This window comes from Anabrus simplex, chromosome 4 (assembly GCF_040414725.1).
Source record: "Anabrus simplex isolate iqAnaSimp1 chromosome 4, ASM4041472v1, whole genome shotgun sequence".
Classification (NCBI taxonomy): Eukaryota; Metazoa; Arthropoda; class Insecta; order Orthoptera; family Tettigoniidae; genus Anabrus; species Anabrus simplex.
In genome coordinates this window covers 98,047,259-98,066,171 of record NC_090268.1, presented here as the reverse complement: position 1 = coordinate 98,066,171, position 18,913 = coordinate 98,047,259, and the positions used below count along the sequence as shown (strand labels likewise).

At 38.6% G+C, this 18,913-nt stretch overlaps 1 long non-coding RNA gene across 2 annotated transcripts in view; it reads left to right on the top strand.

Annotated features, from left to right (window-relative positions):
* LOC136872445 (uncharacterized) overlaps window positions 1-18,913 on the top strand; it is a 164,613-nt gene that overhangs the window by 116,907 nt on the left and 28,793 nt on the right. For both annotated transcript variants that reach the window (XR_010859900.2, XR_010859899.2), the window contains exon 5: window positions 7,449-7,520. This is a non-coding gene — a long non-coding RNA (uncharacterized lncRNA). The remainder of the gene's footprint in view (window positions 1-7,448; window positions 7,521-18,913) is intronic.

The window sequence follows — 18,913 nt, the reverse complement described above, 5'->3', positions numbered from 1 at the left end:
TAACTGTCTTCACTATTCTTTATTTCCTCCAGCCAACTAATATTGTACTAAATATGGTTGGGCTCACACTCACAACTTATTTTGTCCAAGTTTGAATCCATGTACATTTTTAACAGTTTCCATTGTACTTTTTGAATATCTTTTTAATATTGAAGCTATGTAGATTTTAACATAAACTCCCGTTGTATTTGTTCACTGTATTTTATCTCGGATTTTTATGTATCATTGTTTTTGTTGTATGTCTTTCTTCTTTGTTATTTTGCTGATGATGACCTCTAAGCTAGGTTGAAACATGTCCGAGGTATTTTAAGCAACTATGTAATTTATAAACAGACCATTTAATAAATGGCAGAAGTGTACTGAATAGGTGGACCTAATATAATTGAATTCTTTTAGAATTTCGTCGTAGATATTTAAAGTCAATATGGAACTGGAATGAAGTTTATTACTTGTAATAATAATGCTAACCAGGCATATAAAAATGCAAATTTGTTTTTAAATATTAAAATCACTGTTGCTAAAATTGGTAAATGCACATTCTTTTTAAAACAGTGTCTCAGAGATAAATTAACCCCAAAATTCTTACGTGCCAATCTCAACAAACGCAAAAGCACAAGTTGAGGATGAAAAACGCAATCCAAAGTCAGCACATTATGTGTAAGAAGAGAAATTTTCTTTATTGAGACCTGTGGAATATGTCTCTTTCAAAGAAATATGGCGTAAAATATTATTGTAGTAAACTTATATTTTATTTGTATTCTTTCCACCTATCTAAATTTGGAGATGTAACTACTAAATTGTAAATTATTGTTATTATTATTATTATTATTATTATTAATAATAATATTATTGTTATTGTTGTTGTTGAGTGATAATTTGTAATGTTCTGGAAAGTTTCGTGACGCAGACTTTCGGAACAGGGTGTGTCTGCCCCTGTCAATTCTAGAAGCATGTTTTTACTAAGTTTGGAAGATAGAAAGTTCATGATTAGGGTTAGGTAATGTTCTGAAATATTGTGAAAACATCGCGACTTGGTAAGGGGTTTTGATTGGTGGATCTGGGTGGCGAGAGGGAAACTTATGTTGTCTGATGGTTACTCGCTGATCGCACCAGGGCCAGCCTTGACTTCTTAAGAGAGCAAAGCAAGATTTTGTGGTTTTTTGTTTTGTTTCTCGTCAGTCCAGCGATCAGGCACACATCAGCTATCCTTCCTCCCAAGATGGGCTTCCTTGGAGAAAGCGCTGTTGGTTTCATTACCACCTTAATTTATATTTAATGTTTGCTTGTGCTTCCACATAGGAGTTTACCCTTACTCGCCCAGATTCACCACTCTGTTACTCAAGTGCCTTAACTTTTCACCTGAGCCTGCCTGTTTGATTTTGGAGGCACTGTTTTTGTTATATGTATAGTTAAATAGGCAGATAAGGGAAACACCACAGTTCTAATGAATAAGAATGATTATGTCAGTACAACAGAACTTTTCCTTTCCAATAAAACTTTCTCCGTCGTAACTAAAGATCCCACCAATTAAATTCAAAAACGCCTTAAAGGGGAATCCCTTTTTCTTTTGAATTGGTAAACCTTGTAATTAGTAGATTATTTCCCTCTGGGTTTGCCTCCAGTAACTCTGCATCAAGTTTAAGTATTTCTGCTTTCCCCTTGTTTCCGTTATGTGGCGCGATGTCTGAAAGTGCCATTAGCTTTCACTTAATGTTGTATTACTAATATCATGTGTTTCTTATTACCTTTAATCGTTGTATTATGGAAGTTGCATTACATTGAAGTATCTCTGTTTCTGAGCCTCTTGACTCAAAGGAATTGTCGTTGGTAAGTTACATTTAGTCTCGTTGGTGTTGAATGTTATTTTGTAACATTTTATTTTGGAATATAATATCGCAGAACAAGGGATTACCGTTGATTATTCTAGAAACCCGCAACCTATGTATCCCAAATGCCCCTGGTAGGGTTTCCATGCTCGCTCCACATCCTTTATTATAGTCGTCACGTTGCCCAACCTATGTTCATTTGTTTAGACTTGATGCAGTTTATCTGAGGTTGGGTTTGGTGCTATGGATGTTAAAGTGCCGTGTAAATTAATTTTTCCTTTTTCCTTGCTGTGTATTGTGTAACCACTGAAAACCAGTTACATTTATAAAAAGAAATCTTGTCTCAATGTAAAACTATATGATGCTCATTTAGCTGCTCCTCTTTCCGTAGCCCCATTGGATTGGGATTCTTTTCAAAAACATGTTAACTTGAGACTGTTTCAAATTATTTCAAATAAACACAACACTTTGAATAAAAAGGTAATAAATTTGCAAACCAACTATTCGGCTCCTTTTTCAAAAAAACATCCACAATCCCCAACATAAACAACAAATCAACCATGATTTTCATTCACCAGTTATGAATCTCATAAATTTAAATTTGAAAGAGATTGACTTCGAGATCCTCATCAAGGGACCTATACATAACTGGGTTAACTTCCTTAATAAAAGTAACATAATCAACACCGTAGGGGAATCAGAATTGGCCATCAGCAAATTACCCAATGAAAAACGAGATGAAATTAGATATGAAATAACCGGGCGAGTTGGCCATGCGGTTAGGAGCACACGGCTGTGAGCTTGCTTCCGGGAGATAGTGGGTTCGAATCCCACTGTCGGCAGCCGTGAAGATGGTTTTCTGTGGTTTCCCTTTTTACACCAGGCAAATGCTGGGGCTGTACCTTAATTAAGGCCACGGCTGCTTCCTTCCAACTCCTAGGCCTTTCCTATCCCATCATCGCCGTAAGACCTATCTGTGTTGGTGCGACATAAAGCCACTAGTAAAAAAAGTATATGAAATAAAGAAAAAACTGCAGAATTCGCTCACAGAAAAACATGCAATAAAACCCTACATTCCAACTAAACACATTTTAAAATTGAAAGAAAAAATCAAAAATATTGATGTTAAATAGGCAGATAAGGGAAAAACCACTGTGCTAATGAATAAGAATGATTATATCAGTACAACAGAACTTTTCTTTTCCGATAAGAGTTACTCCGTCATAATTAAAGATCCCACCAATTAAATTCAAAAAAGCCATAAGGGAATTTTTAGAAATATTGTAACCCTTTTCAATGCACAAGTTTCCAAACTTATTTTAATGAATCCAAAACTCCCCACTGCTAGATCTTTACCAAAGATTCATAAAACCCATGTTCCAATCAGGCCAATCATTAATTCCGAAAGTAGTCTCACTTACAATGTTTCTCAGTTCATGCAAAATCCTTGGCCAAATATTATACATTTTCCAGTAGAACCTCTGTCAAAAATTTCGATGAATTTAGTAACATCACAAATAAACTCAAATTAAATGCTCTCATTCGATATTATGAATATGTATACCAACATTCCCATGGCTGAAACCATTAACCTAGTTAAGACAACCTAAACAAACATAACCTTTTAAGTATACTGTACTTGAAATAAAAGAATTTTTACATATACTGAAGTTTGTTCCTAATAATAATTATTTTACATTTAATAACACAATTTATCTGCAGAAAGGACTCACAATGGGATCCCCCGTTTCTGGAATTTTGGCAGAAATTTATGTAGACAATCTGGAAAAAACCAAGATACTCAATAATTTACAAGGTATACTCCATTGGTCAAGATACGTAAATGACATTTTCACCATTATGGATCAACATATCTCTGACAGTACAACCCTCCTCATTAAGCTAAATATTTGCGACCCCTACATAAAATTCACAGTTGAATCTGAAACAGATTGATCCTTAAATTTTCTAGATCTTAAAATTAAGAGAAGCGACAACCATCTAAAATTTGAAATCTTCAGAAAACCTACCCAGGCACCCAACATGATCAGAAAAGATTCACTGCACCCTGGCTCCCACAAAAAGGCCTCTTTTTATAGCATGAAATATAGAGCCTGGAACATTCCCATGTCTAAGCTCGTAAGAAAGAAATTAACACCATCCATACTTCAGCACATCTTAATGGGTTTAACAGCAATTTTGTTGACAGATTTCTCAATAAGATTACAAATAAACCCACCACCACACTTAAAATCAAAAGAAAGAGAATATGGATTTTGTCACCTTCACTTCTGACAGCAATAACGTATACCAAATCTTAAACATTTTTAAAAAACAGAACTTCAATGTTGCCTTTAGAACCAACAGCACCACTTCTAAACTTTTCTATATCACAAACACACTTAAGAAATCCGACAAACATTTGCGGTCAGGGGCTACAAATTGACAAGTAACCAGTGTAACGCCAGCTATATTGGACAAACTGGGAGAAACTTTCATATCCGCTACAAAGAGCATGTTAATGCAGCTAAATACAAAAAGATTTTCCACTATGAGTGAACACATGAAAGATCACAGTCACTCATTCTCCACCATAGATAAAGATCCTACATATAACTAAAAAGGGAACTATATTAAACATTTTGCAAAACATTTATATAAATTCAAGAAAAAGCTAACATCCTGGTTGACACAGTAATAGAGAAATATTTTAAGCAAAGGTCAATTAAATCTGTCACAATACACATTACTGGTCCATCCTCCCATACTTCCACTCACTTTCCCTCCCCTCACCCGCCATTTCTCCCACTCGACGCAACAAACATCGGAATGGTTGCCAGTCAGTGTGGAGGTCAACACCGACCCAACCTGATCTATGCAAGCATAAGACTGGAGGAAAGGGGACGTGACTAATATTCTGTGACTCCTCATACTATCTTTAACCTCTACCTCATTTCTCGTTCTCATACTCTGCTTTTTATTTCCACTTTCAGATCCTGGCTATACTTGTGTTCTCTGTAATAATAATAATAATAATAATAATAATAATCGTATGGCCTCAGCTACCGTTTGCAGACATTTCGAATTGACGCCATCTGGCTGTCTGCTCGTCAATTTTGACGTTCCGGTTTACTCTGTCTGCCATCTAGCGGACCTAGAGTAAACCGGATCTCTCTTGGGCGTCTATGGCTGAGATTTAATTAATTTTGTCGGGTAAATAACAAATGTATCACCAGAGATCTTTTACATGCCGACATCGTACGACATGGAGTGTCGAATGGACTTTTTTCCGCCCTTCAAAAATCCGACTACCTCTGCCGGGTTTGAACCCGCTATCTTGGGATCCGGAGGCCGACACTCTACCACGGATCCACAGAGGCAGCTTGTGTTCTCTGTGATGCAATATGATGGATCTTTTGAAAACTTCACTCCATTTTCCAGAAACATGAGAGATAAGAACAACATCTAACTGTCTTCACTATTCTTTATGTATTTCCTCCAGCCAACTAATATTGTACTAAATACAGTTGGACCCACACTCAACTTATTTTGTCCAAGTTTGGATCCATGTACATTTTTAACAGTTTCCATTGCACTTGTTGAATATATTTTTAATACTGAAGCTATGTACATTTCAACATAAACTCCAGTTATATTTGTTGACTGTATTTTATCTTGGATATGTATGTATCACTGTTTCTGTTGTATGTCTTTCTTCTTTGTTATTTTGCTGATGATGACCTCTAAGCTAGGTTGAAACATGTCCGAGGTATTTTAAACAACTATGCAACTTTTAAACAGACTATTTAATAAATGGCAGAAATGTATTGAATAGATGGACGTAATATAATTGAATTCTTTTAGAATTTTGTCTTAGATATTTGAAGTTAATATGGAACCAGAATGATGTTTATTTTTGAACCAATTTTGGAAGAAGAGCAGTATGGTTTCAGACCAGGAAGGTCAACTACAGACCTTACATTTGCAATTAGGATGGTAATGGAAAAATACTGGGAGAAGAACAAGCCTTTATTTCTAATTTTTTGGACATTGAGAAAGCATACGACAGTGTACCAAGGGAAAGAATTTGGCAATGCATGAAAGAACTTCAAGTGCGAGACAGCCTCATGGACAAAGTGAAAATGTTGTATAGTGGGAACAGAAGCTGTATTCAAGTAGGATGTGGTTTGTCGGACTGGTTTGATACAAAGAGAGGAGTGCATCAGGGCAGCTCATTGTCACCACTTCTATTTATTATTGTAATGGATGTATTAATGAAATCTATTAAAAGGAAAGAACATGGAGATATCAAAGCCTTCACATTTGCAGATGATGTTGCGATCTGGAGTGACTCAGAAGAGGAATTGGGAGAGAGAATGCAAAGCTGGAATGAGGAGTTTAAGAAATATGGTTTAAACATCAGCAAGACCAAGTTGGTGGTGATGAAAGTGTATGGGGAAGGAGCAGAACCAATAGTCATGTTAAATGAAGCTCAACTGGACAGCGTTCCAGTTTTCAAATACTTGGGTAGCGTTATATCAAATGACAACCTAGCAAAACATGAGGTGACCAATCGAATCAATAAGGCAACACAATTTTACTACCAGGTAATACACCTGCTGTGGGATGAGCAAATACCCATGAAAATAAAAATGACATTGTACAAGTCCTATTATACACCAATTCGTACATACAGTCTCGAAACCACAACACTGACCAATAGAGATAATTCCAAACTCCAGGCAGCTGAAATGAAATTCCTACGCACTATGATCCAGAAAACCAAGAAAGACAAGATTAGGAATGAGAAAATTAGAGAAGAAGTAGGAATAGATGATTCTCTTCTCAATAAGATTCAGATATCAAGACTGAAGTAGTTTGGTCACATGAAGAGGATGCCAGTAAACAGAACTGCAAGGAAGAAATTTGACAGAAAAGTAAAGGAAGACGACCCGTGGGAAGGCCACGAAGGAAATGGATAGATTTAGTGAAGAGCGATGTACTGCTGAGAGGTCATGATTGGGACAAGTTGGTGGAGGAAGAATGGTACAAGGACAGGATGAGATGGAGGAGGTTCATATACCACACCCGGGAAACTGGAGATGATTTAGGATGATGGTGATGATTAATGATATTTATTACTTGTAATTTGGGTGTGTCAATACACAAGGCATACAATTTATTTTCAACCAGTCCACTTATAATCTGGCATACAGATTGGATTTGGTAAAACCAATTATATTGACGGATAGGCCACAAATAACTGCCCGTAATTCTAGATGCTTTACAATAAACCCCCACCAGCAAGATAGTGGAAAGGCATTTTATTCAGAACATTCAGCCAACTGGATCAAAAGCCAGGCCTCAAAGTATATGCTGTGCTTAAGGCACAAAGGAACAAATGGAAGGACACAGTATACTGGTGTTCGGAATGTGTAGTTGGGCTGTGTCTCAAATTTTTTTCGTGGTATTTCATGCAGAAATAATCCTCTAAAATGCAAAAGGAAAACTTTTTAGTACCTGTGTATATATATAGACTGCAAAGTTTGTTTTGTAAATATACCTGAAACAAATACCAAATGTGGAACTCATCCAAATGATATATTTTTGCTAATATTGCAGGTGGTTATGGACAACCCTGAACTGCAGTCACCACATATATTACTGTGCTGATGAACATTGGACATTATCTTGGTAAGTAGTCCTAACATTTTCAGTACATTATGTTTTGTAGTTTTAACATGATGAATTCTTTAACTTGATGGTGTCTAAATATCTGTTGAGTTTCAATTTAAATACCACCTTGGAAGTGAGCAGCTTGGGATTTAATATGTCAGCTTGAGGGGTTAGCATACCTGTCTCAGTTTCTCTGCATTTTCTGATAACATTCTTATGGTAGATGTAGAGTTCTGCTAATGCAGAGTCATTACTCTCTTTTTCCCGTGACTTAATTTTACTCATTTCATCTTTCTCCAAACATATCATTTAGACTTGCTTGTCTCCATAACTGCATATTTTATTATTGCTACTTTTGCCTTTGTTTACTCTTTTTGTCTTCCTCGTGGAGTTTTAGTATGTTGGACCGTCGACTCATTTAAAATTTGCTGATTTAACACAGGAAATACATACAATCTTTGTTGATCAAAGATACTTTTCTAGTGAGACCTCATTCCTTCATGGATGTAATGTTCTCCCGATGGTTTTCTGGTGAAGATGAGAGAGGTAGCGGGGCCGATGACCTTCGATGTTAGGCCCCTTTAAACAACAAGCATCATCATCATCATCATCATCATCATCATCATCGAGAGATGTGGCAAAAATGGCATAAAGTCCACACAGCTAGTAATCTACATGGTGATAAACTTTGAGACAGGAGTCGGGAACAGCCTAAATATAAAATCCATCTGTCCTGAGAACAAAGTATTAGTGTTTAAATTGCCATAGATATTAATGTTGAAGCCATCATGATAAACACATACAGTGCGTGACATAATCAACATTTCTGATATTTCCTCTTATCTATATTTATGGACATACAGGTGGTTAAACTAAGTCCAGGACTTCAAGCTTCAATGCAAAGAAAGAGCCTTTTGTAGCCTAAAATTTGTTTCAGTGGAGACAATATCCTCTGGATAACGCTCCATTGGACGAAGTCTTTTATCTTACATCTTAGACTTTCAAGCTGGAGCGAAGCACCAAGGTCAGCAGCATGAAACCGTGTTAGAATTATTTGTTAAAAGATTAACAACAACACTAGATTCAAAAGGTAAATAAACTGTACGATTCTGTATGTACTCTAATTAAAATTATCTCCCAATAAATAATCACAAAATTATGTCAGGTCAGGGTCAGGTACATTGTGCTACCGTATGTGATAGTAGACGGTACTACCTGCGACTGTCCTGCCGAGGGTTGGGCAGCTGTTACCAAACCTGACAAACTAAGGGAGAACCAATGGCTATGGGCATAGGAGTTCACCCTTAGGGGGCTTGTTGAAGCCATTGTGTAGGAAATGACACATAAATTCAACTGGAAGCTGCTGCCTTGCGGATGTGGCAGGGGACTGCTAAAGGCTAAGGGAGATAACCCTGACAGAAAATCTTCTCAAACATTAGCCAACAAGTCAGTTGGAGAGTAACTGCAATTGCTTTCAACACTTACACAAGCCTCGGATGCAAACAAAGAACTCAGAGTAGACAACAGCACCCGCAGACCTACGCCAGGTGTGATGGCTTACAGCCTGATGATAGGCCAAGCCTTGCGATTGTGCAACAACCCCGGAGAAGACAACACACTTGAATAGGAACAATCATTGTACTGAGTTTGACTGGGAAATGTGAAAAGTTAGTGGCTATCATGGAGATAAGGAAAATATCAATCTTAGGACTGAGTGGAACTAAATGGAAAGGTAAAGGGAAGAAAGAGTTGAGGAAAAACCATACCCTCTACTGGAATGATAACAACAGAGAGATGAGAAATGGAGTACGATTGATATTGTCTAAAGAGGTAGATGGTATTACAGAGATCCAGTACATCAATGACAGGATAATAAAGGCAACAGTTCAACTTGGGAAAGAGAAGCTGACACTGGTGCAAGTGTATGCCCCTCAGATGGGTTGCAATGAAGATGAAAAGAACAAGTTTCTCGAAGATCTAGAAGAGATCATCAGTGAAGAGAGGGCAATGATCATCGGGGACCTCAAAGCACAGCTCGGGACAGACAGGAATGGCTATGAGAAGGTGATGGGACCACATGGCTATGGGAGAAGAAATTCGGAAGGCGAACATCTGCTAGACTTCTGCAAAAGAAACTGTTTGGTAGTAAAAAATAGTTGGTTCAATGAAAGAGTCAGTCACAAGATTACCCATTACAGCTGGAATGGATAGAGCAAGAAGGTCATTGACTATTTATTTATTTATCGTATGATGTGCACAGATAGATTATATAAATAAGCATACAATATATACACAATATATACAAGTAGAAGCCTATAGTTCCAAATCAAGTCCATTGATCCATTTTAAGGCCTCCTCAGTTACGTTATGAATGTCCTCCAAAGGACCTTGAAATGCTCTCTGTGGACACTTGGCAATTACATGGTGGATGGTCTGTGAGGTAGCTCCACAATCACACCCAGAAGACTTCTGCCAGCCCCATTTATAAAGAGTATAGCCGCATCTTCCTTGATTGACTCTTATCCTGTTTAGAGTCCTCCATTGACGTCTGGGTAGATGGAATCCGGGAGGTTGAACATGAGGTAGAGTCACAAGATGTTTATTGGGAACAGAAGACTGCTGCCATTGGTGTAACCAGGTGTTCGTGATGGAGAACCCAGATTCTTCCAGTGTAAGTGCAGTGCGCCAGGGTGGAGATCTAGACTTAAGTCGTGGAGGGGCAGGTCGAGTAATATCCTGGTGAACGGGGAGGTTGGAGTCCTGGCTGGTCTTCTTCCACAGTTTTAGAAGAGCTTCAGACCTTCTTAAGCAAGGCGGTGGAATATTACTGAGTGTAGACAGCCAGGCCACGTTTGTAGAGCGAATACAACCAGTTATAATGCGCATTGCTTGATTTAGTTGAGCATCAATCTTTGCAGTATGAGCACTGTTCAGCCAAGTTGAAGCGCAGTATTCGGCAACTGAATAGCAAAGAGCTAGAGCAGTAGATCTCAACACTTAGTTGTTTGCGCCCCAAGATGTGCCGGCTAATTTTTGAAGAATATTATTCCGACTTTTAATCTTCGCGGCTGTATTGTTAATATGATGTTTATATGTTAGGGATCTGTCTAATGTGACACCTAAATATTTTGGGAAGGGACAGTGTTGTAAGGATTGATTTCTGAATGTTATTGAAGGCTTGTAATTGGCAAATTTATTTCTGAGATGAAACACAGAAACAACAGTCTTTTGGAGATTTGGACGATGACACCACTTTTGGAAGTATGTATCTAGCTTTTTAGATCTGCTGTAAGAATTTGTTCAGCTTCTGGAAAACTTGGTGTTTGACTAACCAGTAGTATATCATCTGCGTAAATAAATTTCCTGGACTTAGTTGCTGGTAAGTCAGCAGTATAGAGGTTGAAAAGTAAGGGTGCCAGAACAGATCCTTGTGGAAGTCCATCATTCAGTTTGTAGGTTTTGCTTACTGCATCATCCGAGAAGATCTGAAAGTTTCTGTTGCTAATCATATTGCCAATGAGATTTGTAAGCTTGACACAGGGGATGGCAGAGATAAGTTTTAGCAGGAGCCCTTCTCACCAAACAGTATCATAGGCTGCTGATAAGTCTAAGAAGACAGCCATACTAATCTTCCGATTCTCAAATCCATTTTCAATATGAGAGGTCAATGCAAAAATTTGGTCAGCGCAATTTCTTCCAGGTCTGAAGCCAGCTTGTTCTGTGGGAAGGAGATTATTGATGGTTTCTGAGATCCTATTGTATATTAGTCTTTCCAGGAGCTTTAGAGTAACACTTAGCAGTGCAATGGGTCTGTAGCTTTCCACTCTCTGAGAGTCCTTGTTGGGTTTCAAGATTGATATTACTTTGGTCTTCTTGAATAGTGAAGGAAGGTTACCTGTCTCCAAAATATTGGAGAAGAATTTGGTGAGCCAAGTGATTGTTGCAGGTCCAAGATGTTGCAGGAATTCAGGATAGATGCCGTCTATACCTGCTGCTTTCCCGGATTTTATGTTCTTGATGCCTTCTAGGGTTTCCTCTCTTGTGAAAGGACAAGAGAATTGGGATGATTGTTGTTTTGCTAATTGCTTTTTATGTTTCAGTGCTGACCGGATTTCCCTTACAACTTGTTTATCTCTATTGATCTTTGAGATAGAGATCATGTGTTTGGCTAGATCATTAATGTTAACACTCAGCTTCTGTCTGCCAGCTGGCTTTGATGAGTCAAGCTTTCTAAGACCAGGCCTTTCTACTTGAGTGGGTAAAATCAAGAGATGGCACAGTGTCGTTCCAAATTTGTTTTCTATTGTCATTCAGTGATTGAATAAGTTTTGTGGCTGTTTCATTGTTGCCATTTTCCTCAAATTCCTTAAGAAGGCTCTCGCTCTCTGCAGTCCATCCAGGAATATATTCTTTACGGCATCCTCTTGGAATGCATCGCCGAACAGCACCTTTTATAACTCCAACAAATCTGTCATAGTTATTAAAGGTTGGCTTAATCCATCTTATATTTGCATCAGTTTGTTCTTTAAATTTTTTCCAATTAGCTTTTTTAAAGTTCCATCTAGGTTTCGGATAAGATCGAATGACAGGAATATACATGCCAATTTGGAGTATGACAGGCCGGTGTTGACTGTGAGGGAAACTGTTGAGAACTGAGTGAAATATCTGGTTTGGAGAGTTTGGGGATTGGGTTATGAAGGAAAGATCTGGAGTGTATTCCTTACTCCATCGGGTGGAGAAGAAGGTTCCTTTTTCTTTAGCATCATAGATTAGTTTAAGATTTTCCATATCCATCCAGTCAACAATTGCCCCCCCATTTAGATCATTTTGTTGATAGCCCCAACATGTGTGATGACTGTTGAAGTCCCCTATGATTACGGTTGGGTGTTGTAAGGATGGTAGAGGAGGAGTAGGCCACATTGTGTTTGGTGGCTTATATACGTTCATTATTGTTAGATTATTGATTTTAATTGTGACAGTGAAAATGTCATCACTTGAGCTACAGTCGACTACTGTGTAGTTAGTAATATTGTTTCTCACATAGATAGCTAAGCCATACATCTCGTGATTATTGTGAGCCACTAACTTGAAGCCTGGGATCTTGCCTCTTGTTCTTATTTGCATTTCATTGGCTGTATGAGTTTCTTGTAGTGCAATGACATCAATCTGTTGACCTTTCAGAATTTTAGCTAGACACTCGCATTTTGCTCTGCTGATCCCTTCGATGTTAAGATGGCATATTCGAATTGAAGGTCCGATTTTTTGGCTATAGGCTTCCGGGTCCTGATAAGGACCGATTTCTTCATTACTCTGTGCATTATGACCAAGAGGTCTTTTCAGACAGTTCGATCGCATCTCTTCGCCGTTGCTTTCTTAGCACCACCCGGGGGACACGTGTAGGGTAATTTAAGGTTTCACCTATGGACGTGAAGCAACACTATGTCAGTACAGATAAAGAAAGAAGTAGACTTGTGACTGATGTCAAGGTGATTCCAAGTGAGAACCTCAACAGTGACCACCGGCTATTAGTAGCAGATCTGAAAGACATTAATGTTCAAAAACAACCAGGAAATTACCTAAGATGTGGGAACTACAACAGATTGGAAAAAGGACCGACTATCAGGACCATATAAGAGAACAACTGCTAATGGAAGAAGAGGACAGTGGTGAGGTAGAGTGGACAAGATATAAAAACACCTTGATAAAAGAAGCAATAAAGGTTTGTGGGAAGCCAAGTGCGAGAGTAGGGGAAAAAGAGACACCCTGGTGGAATGAGAGAGTAAGATCCTCAATAAAGGAAAGGAACATGGCGGCACAAAAAGAACAAGATAGAGAGAAATCCAAGCAAGATCAGGTAAGGGACGAGGGGAAGATCAGCGACCTCGAGCAAGTTTATTGGGACAAGAAATTGAGAGTTAAAAGAGTAGTAGAGGAGGAGAAGATAAAGTGCTGGGAGAAATTTACTCAAAAACTGAAGGAAGACAGCAGAGGAAATATGAAACTATTGTCCAGAGTGATCAGAAACAAAAGGAGTTCAGTTGAAACCATCAAAGCAATTGAGGATCCTAATGGAAACCTGGCCAGGAAAGAAGAGGACATCAGAGAGGTTCTAAGGAATTATTTTTATCATCTATTGAACAGGACAAAAGCAGATCAGAGAACAAAAGAATGAAACCTGCACAGAGGTACCTCCCATTACATAGGCAGAAACAGAAGCAGCCCTTGAGAAGATGCTGCAAGGGAAATCCCTAGGAATCGATGAAGTCAGCACGGACATGATTAAAGCAGCAGGAGTCCAGGGTTTACAGTAGCTACACAGAGTGCTCAATGCTGGAAACATGGCAAGATACCTACTGACTGGAGCAAGGGTGTCATTATCCCCCTGTTTAAGAAAGGAAATTGCCAAAAATGGTCCACCTACCAGGGAATAACACTCCTTTCTCATGGGCTTAAGATTCTAGAGAAAATCTTAGAGAGCAGATTGCGAGTCATGTTAGAGCCACAGTTTGAAGAGGAACAGTATGGCTTCAGGCCTATCAGGTCCACAGCAGACCTAATCTTCAGTGTCCATATGTTAATGGAAAAATATTAGGGAAAAGGCAAAGATGTGTTTATTATTTTCCATGACATTGAGAAGGCATATGACAGTATTGCAAGAGAGAAGATAAGGGTATGCCTGAGAAAAAGGAATGTGCCAGAGGGACTGGTGAGGAAAGTTCAGATGCTGTAAGAGAACTGTACCAGCTTTATGTGATTGGGTAACGGACATTCATCCTGGTTGAAGACTGAAAGTGGAGTCCAGCAAGGCAACACACTATCCCCATTATTGTTTATCACCATCATGGATGACATAATGAAGAACATCAAGAAAACCTCTGGTGAACTAAATGCAATGAATGGCCTTTGCTGATGATGTTATGATCTGGGAAGAAACTGAGGAACAAGTACAGTCGAGACTCAATGAATGGAAGGTTAAGTTCCAGGAGTTCAATCTCAAGATAAGCAAACTCAAAACAGTAGTGATGGCAATAAACAGAGAGTGACGACCAGCCAACATCGTGCTAGGAAACCATCCACTAGAAAGTGTGGAAAGCTTTACATACCTCGGCAATGTAATATCTTGAGATATACTAGCCACATAGGAGGTGGCAAATAGAGTGCAGAAGAGCTCTCACTTTTACCAGCAAGTACAAACACTCCTCTGGGATCCCAAAGTACCAACAAAATCAAAGCTGGTGATGTTCGATAAGTACTTCATACCAATCTTAACCTATGGTATTGAAACCTGGACCCTCACTAAGAAAGACTCATCAAGGTTACAGGCATCTGAGATGAAGTTCCTTAGGTCCACAATTCAAGGAACCAGACTGGACAAGTTGAGGAATGATGTGGGTAGGAAGGAAGCTGGGATTGTTACATCATTGTTAGATCGGATCAGCATGTTCAGACTGAGGTGGTTTGGGCATGTAATGAGGATGGAGCCAACAAGGACAGCATATTTTAACTTGGAGCGACATGTGGCAGGGAAACGGATGGTGGGAAGGCCAAGAAACCACTGGATGGACATTGCAGATTGGGGAAGGACACTGGAGGACGTCATTAACAACAGAATGTATCTCAATAAGACAGAATGGAAGAGGCTTGCCAACAGTACCCAGGAAACTGGAACAGACACTTAAATGCACAAAACACAAAAAATTGAATAGTGAATTATTGTCATTTGCTAATGTCACTCTATGTAATGTGAACACATGAAAACAGGCAGCAGGATTTGGTTCAGTCTGATGCCAGTAGATGGTGTTGCTACTTGCTCCAAAATGACAACCTCGATGCACTGAATGAGAAGCATTAACGATTGTCTTTTGTAAGTTATGGCTTCCAGTACACAAAAACTTCAAAGCAGAGAGTAAGACGTGGTTCAGTCTTATTCCAATAGATGACATTAATGTTACTACTTGCAACAAAATGATAATCTCACCTGGTTGAGTGAGAGGCATTTTAGCGAGAAAGAACCTAGCATATGAAATTTCGTCTCACCTGAATCATATCTCTGCCACGGAAACACCTACAACGAAGCATCCATGATCATTATTTGTTAAATGTCATTCCTCAAACTCAGTAGAAGTTGTGCTTATTGATGGAGGTAAAAATATGCCAAAATTGAATAAAATGATTTGTTCACTTCTCTGAAAGATAGTATTTTTCACTGAGCAGTTCAAGTATGATAGTCATCATTGCATTGTTCTTGAAACCTATGTTTGGTACCAATCTCTCTCTCAAACGTTCCCATTTTCTCAATATATCTGTGGAAGGCAACAGAAATCAGGATGTACATAATTGAACTCATATTGATAGATATAGCTGTCCATTATCATGGTGAATATAAGACAATAACTTTGCTGAAAGAAACATATTTTTCTTTAAAATGTACACAAGTTGTGATCATGAGAGGTTCATAATATTTTTCTTGTAATGAAAGATAACAATCTATAACTGGTACTAATTTCAGTTGTTGAAACATTCTCGTTTTTTGAATATCGCTGTGAATGTCAGACAGAATAGGGATTTTATAGATTATGGAATTAAAATCAGCATGGAAAAGATGAAGACAACAATGTTGACTAGTGGAGAAAATGAGGGAAGGAAATTATGAATATAAAGGAACAAAACCATGAAGGTCATTACCATGAAGTTGTGGAGAGCTTCAAGTACTAAAGATTCAACAGGGAAATGCATTCTGCCAGAGTATGAGAACCTGGTATGAAGGAAGAGAGTACCAGTGAAGTGTAAAGAGGAGATGTATAAGATAAAATACTGGCTAATACTGACATGCAGCAGAGACCTGACAAAAAGACAGAAGAATAAAATCCAGGCAAGTGAAATGAAATTTTCAACAACAACAACAACAACAACAACAACAACAACAACAACAACAACAACAACAACAACAACAACAACAACAACAACAACAACAACAACAACAACAACAACAACAACAACAACAACAACAACAACAACAACAACAACAACAACAACAACAACAACAACAACAACAACAACAACAACAACAACAACAATAATAATAATAATAATAATGGCTCTGCATCCCACTAAATACTTTTGTAGTTTTCAGACACAGCAAGATGTTGGAATATAATCTCACAGGAGTTCCTTTATGTGCCAGTAAATCTATTGACACAAGGCTGATGTATTTGAGCACCTTCAAATACCACTGGAGTGAGCCAGGATCAAACCTGGCAAGTTGGGGTCAGAAGACCAGGGCCTCAACCGTCTGAGCCACTCAGCCTGGCCGCATGAAATTTTAAAGAAGTTTGATAGCAAGGAGAAGTCAGAGTAAAAAAATCAAAGTTGAAAAGCTTTACGACAGAAGTGAGAATGATATGTTAAGAGGATTGAAGAGGGAATGATGCCAAAGCAGATGATGGAAACCCAGATAGGAGAGGGCATTAATGGAGCCTGAGCCTAAGGTAAATCATAATTATCAAGAATAGTATAATTAGAAGAAACCTGGACTGGAACACAGTTAAGGAAGAACAAAGGTGGTTGGATAGAAGAAGAGGGAAATGTGCCATAAACATCCCAGCGTGGTGGGAGCTGGATGAGGGAATTGGATGATGGCAACAATGATGAAAACTTAATGCTGGTAAACTTACTTAACAAGTTCAAACCCACTATCTCCCAAGTGCAAACTCACGGCTGTACAACCCTAAAGGCGGGATTCCTCTGAGGCAACATGTGGGCATCATGGAGCATGCGACAGTGAAGCATGCTGCAGTCGACATTCAATTGAAGAAACATGGCACGACATGTAGCATGTGGCTGTGTGTCATGAAACGTGTTGCCATGTGTCGAACACTCTCTGATGCTGCATGCCTCAAAAATATGCTTGTCGAACAGTGTCGCCCGGGATCCGACAGTGTGTGGATCGGTGCTACAATTTCCATGTGACAAGATGAAGAGGGCTATTTGAAAACACTGCGAATTTAATTGAGGATTATCACAATGCTCCAGAATTGCGGAATGTAATTGAGCGAATATAAAAACAGTGGCAAAGAAAGCATATGTTAAAACGGCCCCCAGAAAAATATGACTGCAGTGTCCACGAACTGAAGAAACTTTAAAAAATGCGTTCAGCTTTCCACCGAGAGCATAAAATAATGTAGAAAATGAAAACTGGTGATGCTTCTCAATTGAGAGGAAACCTGTGGTTTGTGTGCAATGTACTTACCTTTCTTATTGACATCGATGCTCCAAATGTCAGGTGACAGTGAGGAACGTGAGGTGAATTGATTTTAAGCCACTGTTTTGCTCTAATATATGAAATAAGTTAACTGCTTATGAACTTTTGTAAATAAGATTTTGATTTATTGAATGCCTGCTGGGCTGAGTAGCTCAGACGGTTGAGGCACTGGTCTTCTGACCACAACTTGGCAGGTTTGATCCTTTTTTTTTTTTTTTTTTTTTTTGCTAGTGGCTTTATGTTGCACCGACACAGATAGATCTTATGGCAATGATGGAATAGGAAAGGCCTAGGAGTTGGAAGGATGCGGCCGTGGCCTTAATTAAGATACAGCCCCAACATTTGTCTGGTATGAAAATGGGAAACCACCGAAAACCATCTTCAGGGCTGCCGACAGTAGGATTCGAACCCACTATCTCCCGGATGCAAGCTCACAGTCGCTCGCCTTTAACTGCATGGCCAACACGCCCGGTAGGTTCAATCCTGGCTCAGTCCAGTGGTATTTAAAGGTGCTCAAATACGTTAGCCTCATGTCGGTGGCACGTAAAAGAATTCCTGTGGGCCTAATTTCCAGCACCTCAGCATCTCCGAAAAGCCATAAAAGTAGATAGTGGGACGTAAAGCCATTATTATTATTATTATTATTATTATTATTATTATTATTATTATTATTATTATTATTATTATTATTCAGTGCCTGGTTTTCTAGTTGTTAGTACGGGCAATAGTTTGCACTAGAAATAAATAAATTAGAGATAACTATTAAAATAGAATTTAATGACATCATAGTTTTAACTACTTCAACAATAATAAACTTGGCAGGTTCAATTCTAACTCAGTACGATGTTATTTGAAGGTGCTCAAGTAGACCTACATCAGCCTCGTGTCGGTATATTTACTGGCATGTAAAATAAAGCCTGCTGGACTAAATTCCTGCACCTCAGTGACTCTTCTTCTTCTTTCAGTGCCTATCCGTTTCGGATGTTGGCGATCATGATGGCTATTTTCGTCTTGTTTGTGGCAGAGCGGAACAGTTCAACTGATGACATATTGCACCAGCCTCTAAGATTGTGAAACCAAGATATTCTTCTTCTTCCAGGACCTCTTTTGCTGTTGATTTTCCCCTGGAGTATTTTTTGGAGTAGGTTGT